The following is a 13484-nucleotide window of genomic DNA, read 5'->3' as shown; positions in this document are numbered from 1 at the left end:
TGTGCAGGTATAGCAGAGCAGAGTGTCACCAACTGAAAATAAGACTTCATTAAGAGAGGTTTGCTTTAGTTTTATAATAAACTATTAAGTGATTGAAATTTTACACTTATCTTCACCCAGAAGGTTTCTGATAGGCTTTTCATTCTGTTCTTGATGCTGTTATAATTGCTAACTATAATATAGCTATCTGTTTAAAAATATCTTCGTTAAAATAAACTGTCAACTTCAGTCAATTTTGATCTTGCTGCAGGGAGTACAACCTTCAAAGACTGATAACTATCTCAGCTAACCATATTTTCATGCCGTCACAAACCAAACAATTGGTTTACTGATGCATTCAGCAAACAGGATTTGTGAAATTCCCTCAGTCGGGTTTTTCCATTGCTTTAAATCTATACCTGCTCAACTTGCAGAATCTTCTTTAGCTCACTAAACTCCTGCAAATCCAATTCTATTACAGTGCCAGAGGGATTTATATGTGGTTTTGCTTTTATAAACCACAGGCTGAAGACAAGCAATGTTTGACACCTCTGAGAAAGCGACCCAGTCTGGCACACTGACGGCTGTGAATCAGAAGTGGGCAGATTTACTGACAGACGTGGGGAGACTTCCCGGGGCACACGGAGCTGCCGTCAGTTGCCTGCCCCCACTACCTCCAGGGAACTTAAAAACTCCACACCAGTCCTGCGGCACTCATGTGCCATGGGGCAAGGGACAAGTCAAGCCTCTGAAAACAAACAAAAAAACTGCTCTGAAAGCTCCTGACATCCATCGTCTCCCTGACTTCCTGCTATCACTGCACATGGAGCTGTTCTGGACTCACCAAGGACACCTCTAAGGACATCAGGCCCCTCTCCAAATCAATACTGAGCAGCAAAAAGGAGTTTCTGGTGTCTTGGATCAAAGACCACATACATCATCTGCCCTACATAATCCCCTTCCTCTGTTTTTGTTCTCCTTTCCCCACGGTGGAGAGTAGTCAGTGGTCCTCAGCAGGGGTTTGACAGTCAGCTCCCATTTAATGAAGTTGTTTATGAGCCAGAAAACTAAGCTACACATGGATTTTGCAGTGTTTTGTTTGTTTGTTTGTTTGTTTTTGGGGGGGATAATTAAGCCCTTTTTCAGAATCAAGGTGATGGACATACAGAACCTGACCAGCAGCACGGTGTAGATATAGGCTAGCATTGAATGGTATGCACAGTGAAAGCAACGTTTTTTATTTGCTTTCTCTTCCAACAATATTTTTCCTTTCTGCAATGTTTTATGAGCCTTGTCACCATTTTTTGCACGCAGGATCAATGAATGAGGGTGGTTTTGTTGTTTTCTTAGAGCAGTCACGCACACACTGGCTTACAGCCTCGGTAGCCACAAAATATTTTCAGGCCAACAGAAGTGCTTGGCAGCCCTCATTCAGAGCCATGGAAAACAGTACTTAAACTACAGTTATATTTTCATTTTCTAATGTTTATAAAATTTATATTTCTCCCATTCCCTACATTCACACAAGTACTGTGACTGCAGTGTCTAAATGATTGTATATGGCTTAGCACTCAAAGCTTGTAGCTCAAGGAGTGCAACAAATCTCAAACAACATACGCAGAATACTGAAAATCATTAACTATTACTACAAAAAGTCAGGCTATAGAAGTATGCTCACCTCTAAAATGTGAATATTGTTTACCCAACAAGCGTTTTGCCAGTGCTTTGTAACATATAAAATAGTTCAGGTTAAAATCGTTTGGTTTCTCAGTACCACCTTTTGCAAGAAGAGTGCTGAAAGCCTGTAGCCAGTCTCAGACTGCAGACCAGCAGCAGAGTATGTTACAGTTCCCTGCTGTGCTCAACACACTGATGTGAGAAGTGTAAGAGAACAAGCACAAAGCTTTGCCTCTCCAGCTTTAACAGTTCTGGAGTACCCCGTGTAACAGCCAAGACAGCAAGGTTCTTATTTAGCTAGACCAACCTAGAACCTGAAGTACCTACTGGCCAAAAGAAGGACATCATCTCACCTTAAACTAAGAAAATAAATTGAGTTATCACATTTTGTTTGGAAACAAATCAGTGCAAGATAGCTATTCGGTGGCTGCCAGAAAGAAATGAGTGCCACTTCCAAAACTGATTAGGTAAAGAACTGCAATTTCAGCAGTTGTCTTTTGAGATAGGGGGGACTGAGACACATTTGAGCAATATAAATGTCTTATTACTACACATTTGCTAAAGGCTGCAGCTCAAACGGGATTTTTCCCCTTTATGAAAGATCTTAAAAAAGACACTATTTTGATTAAAACCCAGGGAAAAGTTGATGTCTTAAGAGTAGAGGGAACAACTCCCACTTGGAACAGTAAAAAACAAAGATCCTGTTGTTCATAACTGCTCTGATCCCAGGTCATGTTAGCTTTTTGTGGTATTAGGCAACAGCTGCTTAAAAACTGTCTTTCTGCAGTCCAGGGGACAAAAACACAGCAGTGTAGATCATTACTTTTCTGATACCGTTAAAAAACCTAGGGTACAGTTAGGCTGCTAATAAAGCCTGTAAAAGCCATTTTTTAACACCCCACTTACTCTTCTGCTGTGTCTTCAAGGCACAGTTATTCCTTTTTAATCATACATTACCTGTTAGCAGCTCCTCGTGTAAAGATCCCCAGCCTCTCTGCCTTTGCTGTGTAGGAGGAAGCTATCACCCACTCTTTTAGCTTCCTCCCTCAATTCCTGCAGAAAAATCTCACCCTCCAATCCTCAAGTCACAAGCATCCCTCTCTGCTCAGGGACTGCCACCACCTATCTTCTCTCATCTGGTTGCCCAGCGTATTTGTTTCTCTCTCTCGAGGTAAAGCTGAGCAGTTTTTATGCCCGCCTGGCTGCTCAGGGCTTGCAGCCACAGCTCAGCCACCCTGGCTGCTCTGGGCCTCTTCTGCTCAGTGGAAAGGAGGTTGCTCCCTCACACCTACTTAAGTATTTCTAAAGCTTATGATCCTTTTGAATCTTTGCATCACTTTAACAGATTTTCATCAGTAAATCGAATACGGATCTGTGACCTTCCTCCAGTCTCTCCTGCACTGGAATTTCAAGAGCAATAATTGCCACATTTTGTTTCAATAGGATTTTTACTGCCATTACATTTAAACCAAGTATGAGTTGCAAATTGCTTCTAGCCTAGGGCAGACACAACTTACTCCAGGGCTTAATACTTTATTTGACCCTAGTTTGACTTCATATCAGGATCCACAAGACTAATCAGACGGGTGGCTTCAAAGAGGCTTCAGGCATTAGCTTTTTAGGCCTTTTCCTCAGAAATTGTTCCTCTTACAACAAAACACATAACAAACAGCAGTCAGTGTAAGAACAACAGGGCAACTCTTTCCACAGGCTTTTCTTTTTTATTTCCCCAAACAAGAACACAAGATGCAAGGACCTGCAAGTCCTTTAAACACAACAGTGACCTTCTCTGAGAAATGTTGCACATAATGCAGTACCACAGGTGCTACCAGGTGTAACACCAACATGGACAAGCAACTAAGTTACATTCAATACTCATCAGTCCTCCTCTTCAGGAATTCTGACCACTTACAGAGTCAAGAACAAAGACTGCATCTATATATAGTAAATATGCCTACATGCAGCAAATCATATTTTGCATTTACGATAACTCTTTAATGGATAAAGATACACAGCACTTACAAGGTCTGAAAGCTTGAGTTCCTCTTGTTCAGTTCATTGCTTAGCATCGGGAAGCCTTCCCCCTGCTGCATTTTTGACCCTTTTGCCAAAATTCATACACTTAGTATCTTATGGAGGGTGATAGATGAAGTTGCTTTTTCACCTCTGTTTGCATGCCATCCCTAAAACTCATGACATTATTAACCTCTGTTTTTCAGCTTCTAATAGATGCCACCAGAAAAACAGTTTTAATAAATGCATCCTGGAACATTTGGTTTGGAGCTAAGGTACCACATGTAAAAAGGAAAAATAATGATAAGTGATAAATGGGATAAAGATTTTAGGGAAATTTTATTGTATTTAATTAATCTACCATTTTTACTAAGTTGCTTTCAAGTGAAATGGCTTTTTACCAACTCCTTTTGAAAAGGTTAGAAGGGTATTCCCTGAGCTACAGTCATTAGCATATAGATGTCTCTAAGTGTTAATTTCTGTTTTCACTGAATGAATGTAATTTAAAATGAGGCCCTTTCAAATCAGTTAAATTTGGCCATTTGAGAAAGATAAGAAAAACGGACTCAAGCATAAACCCCAGCAAAACCTGCTTCTTAAGGATAAATATGTCACTGTTTAAGAGTCTCCCACATGCCGCAAATGATAAATTTCAGGAAAATTATGGGAAATGGCAGGTGCTAGGATTAGAGTCCTACCAGTAGGCAACAGAATCCATTAATAGGGCTAACAATGACAAAATAAAAAAGAGGTTTAATTTTATAGTTCAGAGAGTTTTCTAAGAGTTGAAAATAAGCCTAGAAATTAGGAGTTGTGGCAGCTAGTTTTATACTTAAAGCAAAACTCATTGAATTTCTTCATTTTCAGTTTTCTGCAACAGAAGAATATTATAGAAACTGATCCATCTCTCAGTGAAATGAATGGTATTCCAACTATCATCTTCAGCTAGATCAGGCTCAGAAGTGTTTTTTAAGTTTTCATTTTAAAATAAGCTATTACAGGTTCAGTACAATGAAGCGTTGACGCAGCTGTCCATACAGGCATGGCATGTTGCCTACAAGAGGGTTTCCAGCACGCATATGCTCCCTAACATAACTGATACAGACAACAAATATTTGTAGTTAGACATCTCTCTCTCCATCATAAAGCCATATTCTCACCATATCATAACTTTGGGGCAATTACATTTTTCCAGAGTGATCATTTCTCGCTTGATTGTCTTGTAACACAAGGTACCGGGGGAGACAGGAAACACACTTATCTTAGACAACATTTCTCCTGACAAAAGTCCTTAATGATGTAATTGGAGTGCTCCCATCCTTCTATACTTTGGAAATTAAATATGAAATGGGGGAAAACAAGTCACTCTAACCTACATGAAGGCCACACCTATCCTGACAAAACTACAAGGCGTTTGCACATACTTAAGTGACCATTGCCATATCTTGGCAGTCAAAATCCTCAAAATATATTTGGTCTGGATATACCAGAAGCTGAAGCATTCAGACCTGAGACAAACCATTTTCTTGGTAGCATGGAATTCCTAATGTTTGGCAGCACTAGAAAGGAAACTGGAGAGACTGCTGTTTGGTTTGTACCCATCCAAGATATTTTGAAATTACAGGAAACAGTGCAATGATCAGAAAGTCAAGAGCAAAGAGTAAGAGGAGATAATAACACCTTGTCAGCCCTCTTGCCACAAGGAGAGAGCAAGACTAGCTAGAAGACCAAGTCTGATGAAGGGAAAGTAAGTCAGACCGTGAATACAAATAGTCCTCATCACACTCACACAAAAAAAATTCCCTGAAACTCAGGTTTTATCTTCTTGTTCACCACCAGAGATTAACAGCATTCTCTTTCTCGTTTTTGTAACTTCTAATATTGGTTTCATTAAGTCAGAGTAAAGATTCATTCTGCAGGATATACTAGATTGATTTGCCAAGACAGAAGTCAACATTATTTCTTAAATAAAAAATTTCTCTTTCTCTATTAAACAAGTACTGACAACTAAACATGTGCCCAACATACTATTTTGATTTCAAGTTAAGTTGTCTTTCTGGAGAAGTGAACGCCAGTGCAAGTTTTCCCCTCTAAAAACTCCAGTCAGCCCATCTCAGTCATGCTCGAGATCAGTTCTCTTGCCTCCTCCCCCCCCCCCCCCAGCAGCCAAAAGGCCAGCTGATGTCAGCTGTAGCACAAATACAAGTCAATTTGGACTTGGACTAAGACCAGCAACATGGTATATGAAATAAATTGAACAGATGGTTACAACATTCGGCTTTGATACTCTTTTTTACCCCAGTCACTTTTCTGCATCAGACTTGCTTGAAATATGCTGATTATGCAAACCCTGAATATTAGCTCTATACTCTTTAAATAAAAATACATCCATTGCCCAATTTAATACTAGCAGCATGTAAACAGACCAGCACCTAGCTAGCTTTGCTGTGACTCATTGCTAACAAGTCCAGCTCATGCAAGTCGGTCATGCAGGGGCACTACAAGCAACCCCAGTCTCCACACTTGGGTACAAAGTGGTCTCAGAGGGAGGAAAGGAAAACAGAAGGGATGAGGGACAGAGGAGAGCGAAGAGAGCAAGAGAAACATTTTCCATCTAAAAAAGACTTCATAAGGCTTCCCAAGTTTACACTATGTATGAACATTATCTGTGCTGTATGTTGGCTTCAGCAGTGCTCCTAGAAACATTTACCTGTAAAATATTGAGTGGAAGTTATAAAATAATCTTCCACAGTTGTAAGCAAGACTATGCCATCCTTTCTCCAGCACTTTTAAACAAATTCTGATTTAGACTTTTATTTTGGTTTCCTTGGTAAAAGATATTCAGGAAAAGTATACTTTTCTGTGTGTTAAAATCCCTGAAAGTCTATTTGTTGTGCTGTTTCCTACCCCTACACATAGTTTCCATACAGTTTAAATTAATATATATATAAATATATTTCTTCCCATTATCTCTTCTACACCCAAAATGTAAGCATGTTTTAACAGAGTTGTAAACAGAAAAAAAAAAAAATTAAGTTTTTGCAAGGCCCTTCATGTAAGCAGAACTCGTGTGCTCTGTTCTTAGTGTGTATGAAATGTGCACAGTCTTTAGAAATGCAGATAATCAAAAAAAGAGCCACTAGGGACACAAAGTAATAACATTAGCTAATGCCACACAGTAATGTTTATTTAACAAATCTGTGTTACATGCCTGACATTTCCCCTGGCATCAATTTATTTTGTTTTGCTTTTCTCTGATAGCAGCACAAATGCATTTGAAATGTAAACTTATTTTACACCTACTAAAGTGTATACACAATATGATAAAAACATATACATCTTTTTTAATATCTTATGGGAATACATACTGGAGATGTGCAGAAAACCCGACAGCCTGAATAAATGATCTAGATTATGGAAAATGTTCATTTTTAGCTTTCCCAATAGCTACTAAAACTGCAATTGTCAATGCACTGTACATCACTGCATTATGTTATTTATAAAGTGCCACAATGTGACAAAATGATGCTATCCATCAGGATCCAATCTTAACAGAAAGTGGCAGGGGAAGTGGAGCGGATGGAAAGATATCTTTGCAGCCCATTCAAACCGGCAGTTTGCAATAGTTAGAAATGGCAATTTTTAGAAGTTTCATTTACAGATCATTTGGAAAAGTGTACACAAATGATTTCATGAACTAAATTAAGAAAAAAAAAGTTTCTACTTTGAAACTGTTTGGTAACCAAGCCATCTCATGCTCCACCTTCCTTCCAGCCACACAGTTTCATTCATGCCACTCTTGCTTTCTTCATTGATGTCCTAGATTTGTCAGCCATTCTTTTCAGGATCAGTACCTTTCTTTTCAGGATCAGTACCTTTCTTCATTTAGAAAGCCAGCCCAGCCAACTGTCTCCAATAAATCCTCTTTAATTTCCGTTCTCTTTGTTGTCCAGCAGTGTTTTATCTTTACTACCTCACCAGACTTTTTCAGAACAATGTAATCCCAAATTTTGTTTTCTGTTCTAAAACACATTCTTCAAGTTTCATTGGACAACATTGAGAACAACATCCGATAACACACCAGGAAGGACCACATCAACTCTCATATTGCTTCCAGAGTAGATAAAAAAAAAAATAGATAGAAAAGTGTCATTAAATTCAACACGATGGAAAAAAAATAACCTGAAACACACACATGCAGTGATGAGCCACCAGTTAGATATTACTGCTCTAGAAAAGTCAGCTCAACACTCAGTAGAGGTCAGAAAAGCAAATAGAGCATTAAGAACCACAAAGAAGGAAAGGGAGAACAAAAGACTTTGTAAATCCAAACATACCCAGATCTTCCACGCTAAGCACAGCTCTGATAACATCATTCAAGGAAAGCAGAGAGTTGGGAAAAGCACAATAAGTATGATCAGGTATACAGAAATAATATATAAATAATATATAATCAGGTATATAAAAAATTCCAAAACAAAGAGTCCAACTTGCCTAGTTTCTCTTTCCCAGCAGAGGAGAGTTATGCCCACGTCTAATGAAATAGTGAGGTAAAGGTGACCATGCTCACTGCTTGTCACTTGCAAACATCTACAGACAGCAACTGGTAAACATATCAGACAGCATGTTTGAAAACAAAAAAATCCTTCCACATAACAAGAATCAAAACTTTCCCTGAGATGTAGTGGAAGTGTATAAATGGGACCAAATTGGGCTGGAAACAGTTGACGGTTGAGTAACAAATAATTAAGAACTGACCAGACGCAGCCCATGAAGATGAAGTGCTCTGACAGACCAAAAAGAAATGTTGGCCTTCAAATAATGCAAATAGACCCTCCCATGCCTCCTGTTACAGGCCAACGTATTCAGGAATGGAAGAAGGTAAGTACCCTGACAGGAGGAGGAGGTTTAACAAGGAACCGTACTTACAGTGTAGTTTTGACTACACTGTGAAATTAATACTGTGAGTTTTTCTGGGTGATTTTTTTTTAAATCATCATTAAGAAAAATACCTAGATATAGAAGCTAGTTTATAACATGGGAGTCTTACTGTTATTGCTGCCACATCATAATGTGGAAGAATATACTACGATATGCTGCCATATGGTCATATTTGCTCAGTTGCCCAGTTCTATCTATTTTCTTCTTCAGTGCAAATGCAGCTTGTGTTGCACAAAAACAACATTAAATGAAAAGGTATTCTTCTAGGTATAACGCATAATTTAAAAATCTGCTAGCCCAGGTATAAATCACTGTTTACTTATTTGACTGATATCTCCTTTACCTGGCATAAAAACAGAATGTGGATGCTTACCCAAAGGATAAGATGTTTTGGCATTAAAAAAAAAAAAAAAAAAAAAAAAAAAAAAAAAAAAAAAAAAAAAAAAAAAAAGTTATCTATATGTAGGAATAGCCACAACTGACTGCCATTAGAGATACTAGCAGCACATTGATATATTTGGTGCATTGCTGATGACTGTTAGGATGTACACGGTATATAGGTTATACTTCAGAACATCGCCTGTGGGACACCAGTAATATTTTGGATACACCACCTTGACACTAGATGATGTTCAATAAAAAGCAGACAACCCAAAACACACCTCCTTCCTTGAACCCTATGTATCACACAAGCACAATTCTTTTCTTTCTGTCTCGGGGGATCAACAGCAAGTAAATTGGCAGATCTCAAGAACTGGAAGACACCTTCAGTAACGGATACCTAGGTTTTTTGGGTTCCCCCACACACACATGGTTCTATGTGCCCTTGCTCTTTGTTACCTCTCTCTGCAGAAAACTCTAATGCCGTTCAGTTAACAGAGGAAAACTGAAATTCTTACACAAGAGAGATTTTTCATCACTGTATTTACTCCATATTCAGCAGCATCATATAACAAGCCTTTATTCTTCCTTCTCCTAAAGATGTTTTTCAATGCACATGCTGGGCAATATACAAGTGTTCATGCCAGAGCAAGGAAATTGCTCTTACAATACAGACTGTAGTCTGTTGTTTTCTCTCTTCCTAGATGTCAGTGTTTTTTAATCCTCATATAGCATCACTCTAGTCCTTTCCCTGTCACAAAACATTTTTCCTAAACTGCTGGTCACCCTTAATGGGTCTGTTACTGGCTCTATTCCAAGCTCAAAAACCTTGAAAAGTTACAGGCAAGATTCGCTGTTGGAAGTCCATGGTGTATGTTATTATATGATCTTGGAAGCTGCAGCTGTAGAGAACATGCCAAAGCCACTACTACTCAAGTCTCACAATTTTCTTGGGTTTCTACTATATAAAGCATCTCCTAGACATATGTATCTAAACCAAAGGATTCATATAAGTTGTTTTTAATATTATTTGTCACCTAAAAAAGAAATTGTATTTTTATGTACTTCTATTGGGAGTTGTTTCCCTGCCCCTGCTTACGGCAAAGATACCAGAGCAGAATGTGTTACAAAATGTAAAACTGAAGCAGGAATCTAATTCAATACACAGGAAGCATAAATGCCTTGGGACTGACAGAGAACGGCTGCTGACTAGCACACTTGATTTAGATAAGAAATTTATTCTTACTCCTCTTCCTACTACCCTCAAATAACATACACATATTATCAGAGAGATGAAAATCTGTTTGAGACCACTACTTAGAAATAAAGTAGGACTTTGCACAGATTCTCCTTTACCAGATGGTTCCACTAATATTCACTAATAAAAAGCCTGTTTAAGGAGCTTATGTTCATTTAGATTGAAAGAGGCCAGAAACAGCACAATTATGTCAGCAATTAATCTCATTAGAAAGATTCTTTGTCAGTTTTGTCTGGGAACTCCGTAGCTTTTACAACTTTCCTCTGTGCAGATTTCAATTCAGCTGTGCAAGGTGCCTCACAAGCCTTCAGCAGCAGAGCTGTACTTCTGGCTGTTAAGACAAAGTCTTAAACACAATCTTATCAATATTTGAACACACATGTATTAATGCGACTCCTTGCGGATTTACCTTATAGTTCTACCTCGGTCTTCCATTTATTACCAAAGCAAACAGTGTCTACCTATCAAAAGTTTTGAACTGCTACACTAGTAGAGTTCAGTGAACGTATCAAAATCTTTATCATAACTTCTGCTTTTACTGGCAAGTTACTGATTCATCTCAAAGCTCCCTCCATTAACAATTCTTTCTCTCTCCCATTCTTTACTACATCACCACTCAGTAAGGAAGTCAGAGGAACATATTTTCTATGAAAAATATTTTAATTCAAGGTTATTTTAATAATTGTCTCTTAGTAGGGAAGACAACATGGCATCAGCCATTCATCAGAAGAGCTATGGTAACAAACATTTAAGCATGAAATACAATCTCTTCTCAAGCAAATGTAAAGTAGGACTGTGGAAAAACCTAGGAGCTCCCTGCTAAATATGACAAGATATAAGTAAACAGATAGTGTATGTACAATCTGGGTATGAATGGTAAACAAAAAACAATATCTTACTCAAAGAAAACAAAACAAAATCATATTTCATGTTTCATACTGCCAGAGAACTATTCCAACCCAAGGTTTTGCCCCTGCTCAGTTCCTCTCAGTCACCTGAAGACTTTTCGCTATCTTCCCATATTGTTTGTGGTGGGGCTTCTCATTACTGATCTTCATTTAAAATTCTCCTAGCTTCTGAATATCATCTTCTCTCCACCTACACAGAGCGGACCAAGCGAATCTTTCCTCCTCCTTCCTCCCACAGCAATGAAAAAACAAACCTGAGGTCACAACTGGTCGTATCTCATTCTTCCTTGGAGTCTGTCTGCACAAGCAGAGTACTCGGTCTTTCTGTACCAGCTACACTTCTCCAAACTGTGCTAGTGTCAGTCCCTGTTTTGCTGAAGCCAACTTAAATATGCACGCACCTTGAATATACTGACAGAAATATACTGAAAGAAGAGACTGTCTGAGATCTCATGCTCACATTGAAGATTTTGTATGTTCAGGCAGCATTAACAGAACAAGAGAACCTCTTCCCTAAGACTAATGCTGCAGTCAAGATATTTAAACCAACATCTCTACTCCTGGGAAACAGAGGTTCCTTGCAAAAATACAGTACATTCTAAAGACAGGTCATTTTATTTCTTTAAAAAATGAACGAATGGTTTATTGAGCTTATTTGATACCTCAAATCATTGTGTAATGCATGTATTTTTAAAAAATAATCATCTGCATTATGAAGTTTGTGACATCATGAAAGATTCTTTAAAGTATTTTTTAAACTGTCCCAGTTATATATGTGAAGACAAACTATAAAAATCAGAATGAAAGAACAATTCTTAAATTAGTACAAGGGCAGAGCAACAGCTTTTTTCGAAAATGGCTTTTATGCTGAACATGTTTGCAGTTTTCAAATTTATGGGTGTAGCTGTCAACATGTATATTCACTTTTAGAATATCGTCCTGGCTTAATGAGGTCTCCTGGAATGATTTCTTTTTATTAAAAGTTAACATGCTTATGTATCTGGTTTCCACCTTTCTACTTTTTGTTGTATCTTTCTTAAACTGCACTACTTTTCAGCAGAGAGATCATAGCACAGTTTAGTTTAAAACTTCATAGTGCATTCAACTACTTCAAAACTTCAAGAAACTTCCAATGAAACTTTCAAGGTACAGTAGATACTTATCTTCAACATAATAAACAACAACCTAGAAAAAACTACAAGACAACAACATTTTAGCTACAACTACATACAATCACCAAACAGTGCTACACTGCGAAAGAGAAATAAGATGTCCTGCTAGTCACCCCATCTTAGGTCACTCCCCATAGTTCTGGCTCATACCATGCCTCTGTCCACTTCTGTCTGTCTCACCATCTCTGCACCTGTCTCCAACTTATGCTGATGCTTGTTAGGCAAGGCACAAGATTAGAGTCAAACACATACACTTCTTAGAATGAAACTTTGCCTGCAACATCAGACTGCTGAGTGATGCATTCAGAGTTACTCAGTAAAAACACAGGTGCTATACAAGCTCGGAACTGTTCCATGAGACTCTGCAGGTGACTGACTCTGACAATTTTCAAATTCATACACATTCCTGCAAGAAAGCCTCATAATCATGGGTCAACCTGATTAAGACTTTTTCCTCAAAACAGCTGGAGTAGTTGTTGCTCTCTTGTCTCTTCACTTCCACTTTATCTTATCATTTATTCTTTTAGTTCTTAGGGGTTTTCAGTGTTGAAGCTGCCATGGTCAACTTGGCTAAACTGCCATAGTTCTCTATGCTCTCTTGGGGCTCGCTTCCTCACACCTCTTCATCATCATACCTCTCTTCAGGAGCTCTTACTCTCTATTTATTTTTCTTCTATTGAACTACCCACAGGGTCTGATATGCTCTAAAGGCAATCCACTCCTCTGTAAAGGAAGTGTTACAAGGCTTTGTTACCTCAAGCCCAATTTCTTTGTCTGTACAACCTTGTATAGCAGAATATCTCCACCATCACTTCTCTTTGAAGAGCCTGCATAACATCACATACATTTTTCTGAGCATAACAACTGTAAAAGCATCCTGAACAGTACATGTTCATTAATCCATATAGTACCAAGTTCTCCAGCACTTGATTCATTAACTACAGTTACAGAACCTATACTGCTTCCAGATTACATCAAAAACTTGCTAAAAAATGCAAACGAACAACGCTTTTCTTGTTATAAAATATCAATTATTTTCCTTTTTTCTTTACAATAAGTTATAGAAAGATGAAATATTTAATTGGTCAATTATTTAAAGAGAAATAGATAAACCTGTAAAAAAAAAAAAAGTCTAGGAAAATGCTACATACACAG

The sequence above is a fragment of the Aythya fuligula genome, chromosome 6 (assembly GCF_009819795.1).
Source record: "Aythya fuligula isolate bAytFul2 chromosome 6, bAytFul2.pri, whole genome shotgun sequence".
Taxonomy (NCBI): Eukaryota; Metazoa; Chordata; class Aves; order Anseriformes; family Anatidae; genus Aythya; species Aythya fuligula.
The sequence above is the reverse complement of the archived record's forward strand: the minus strand, read 5'-3'. Positions refer to the sequence as shown.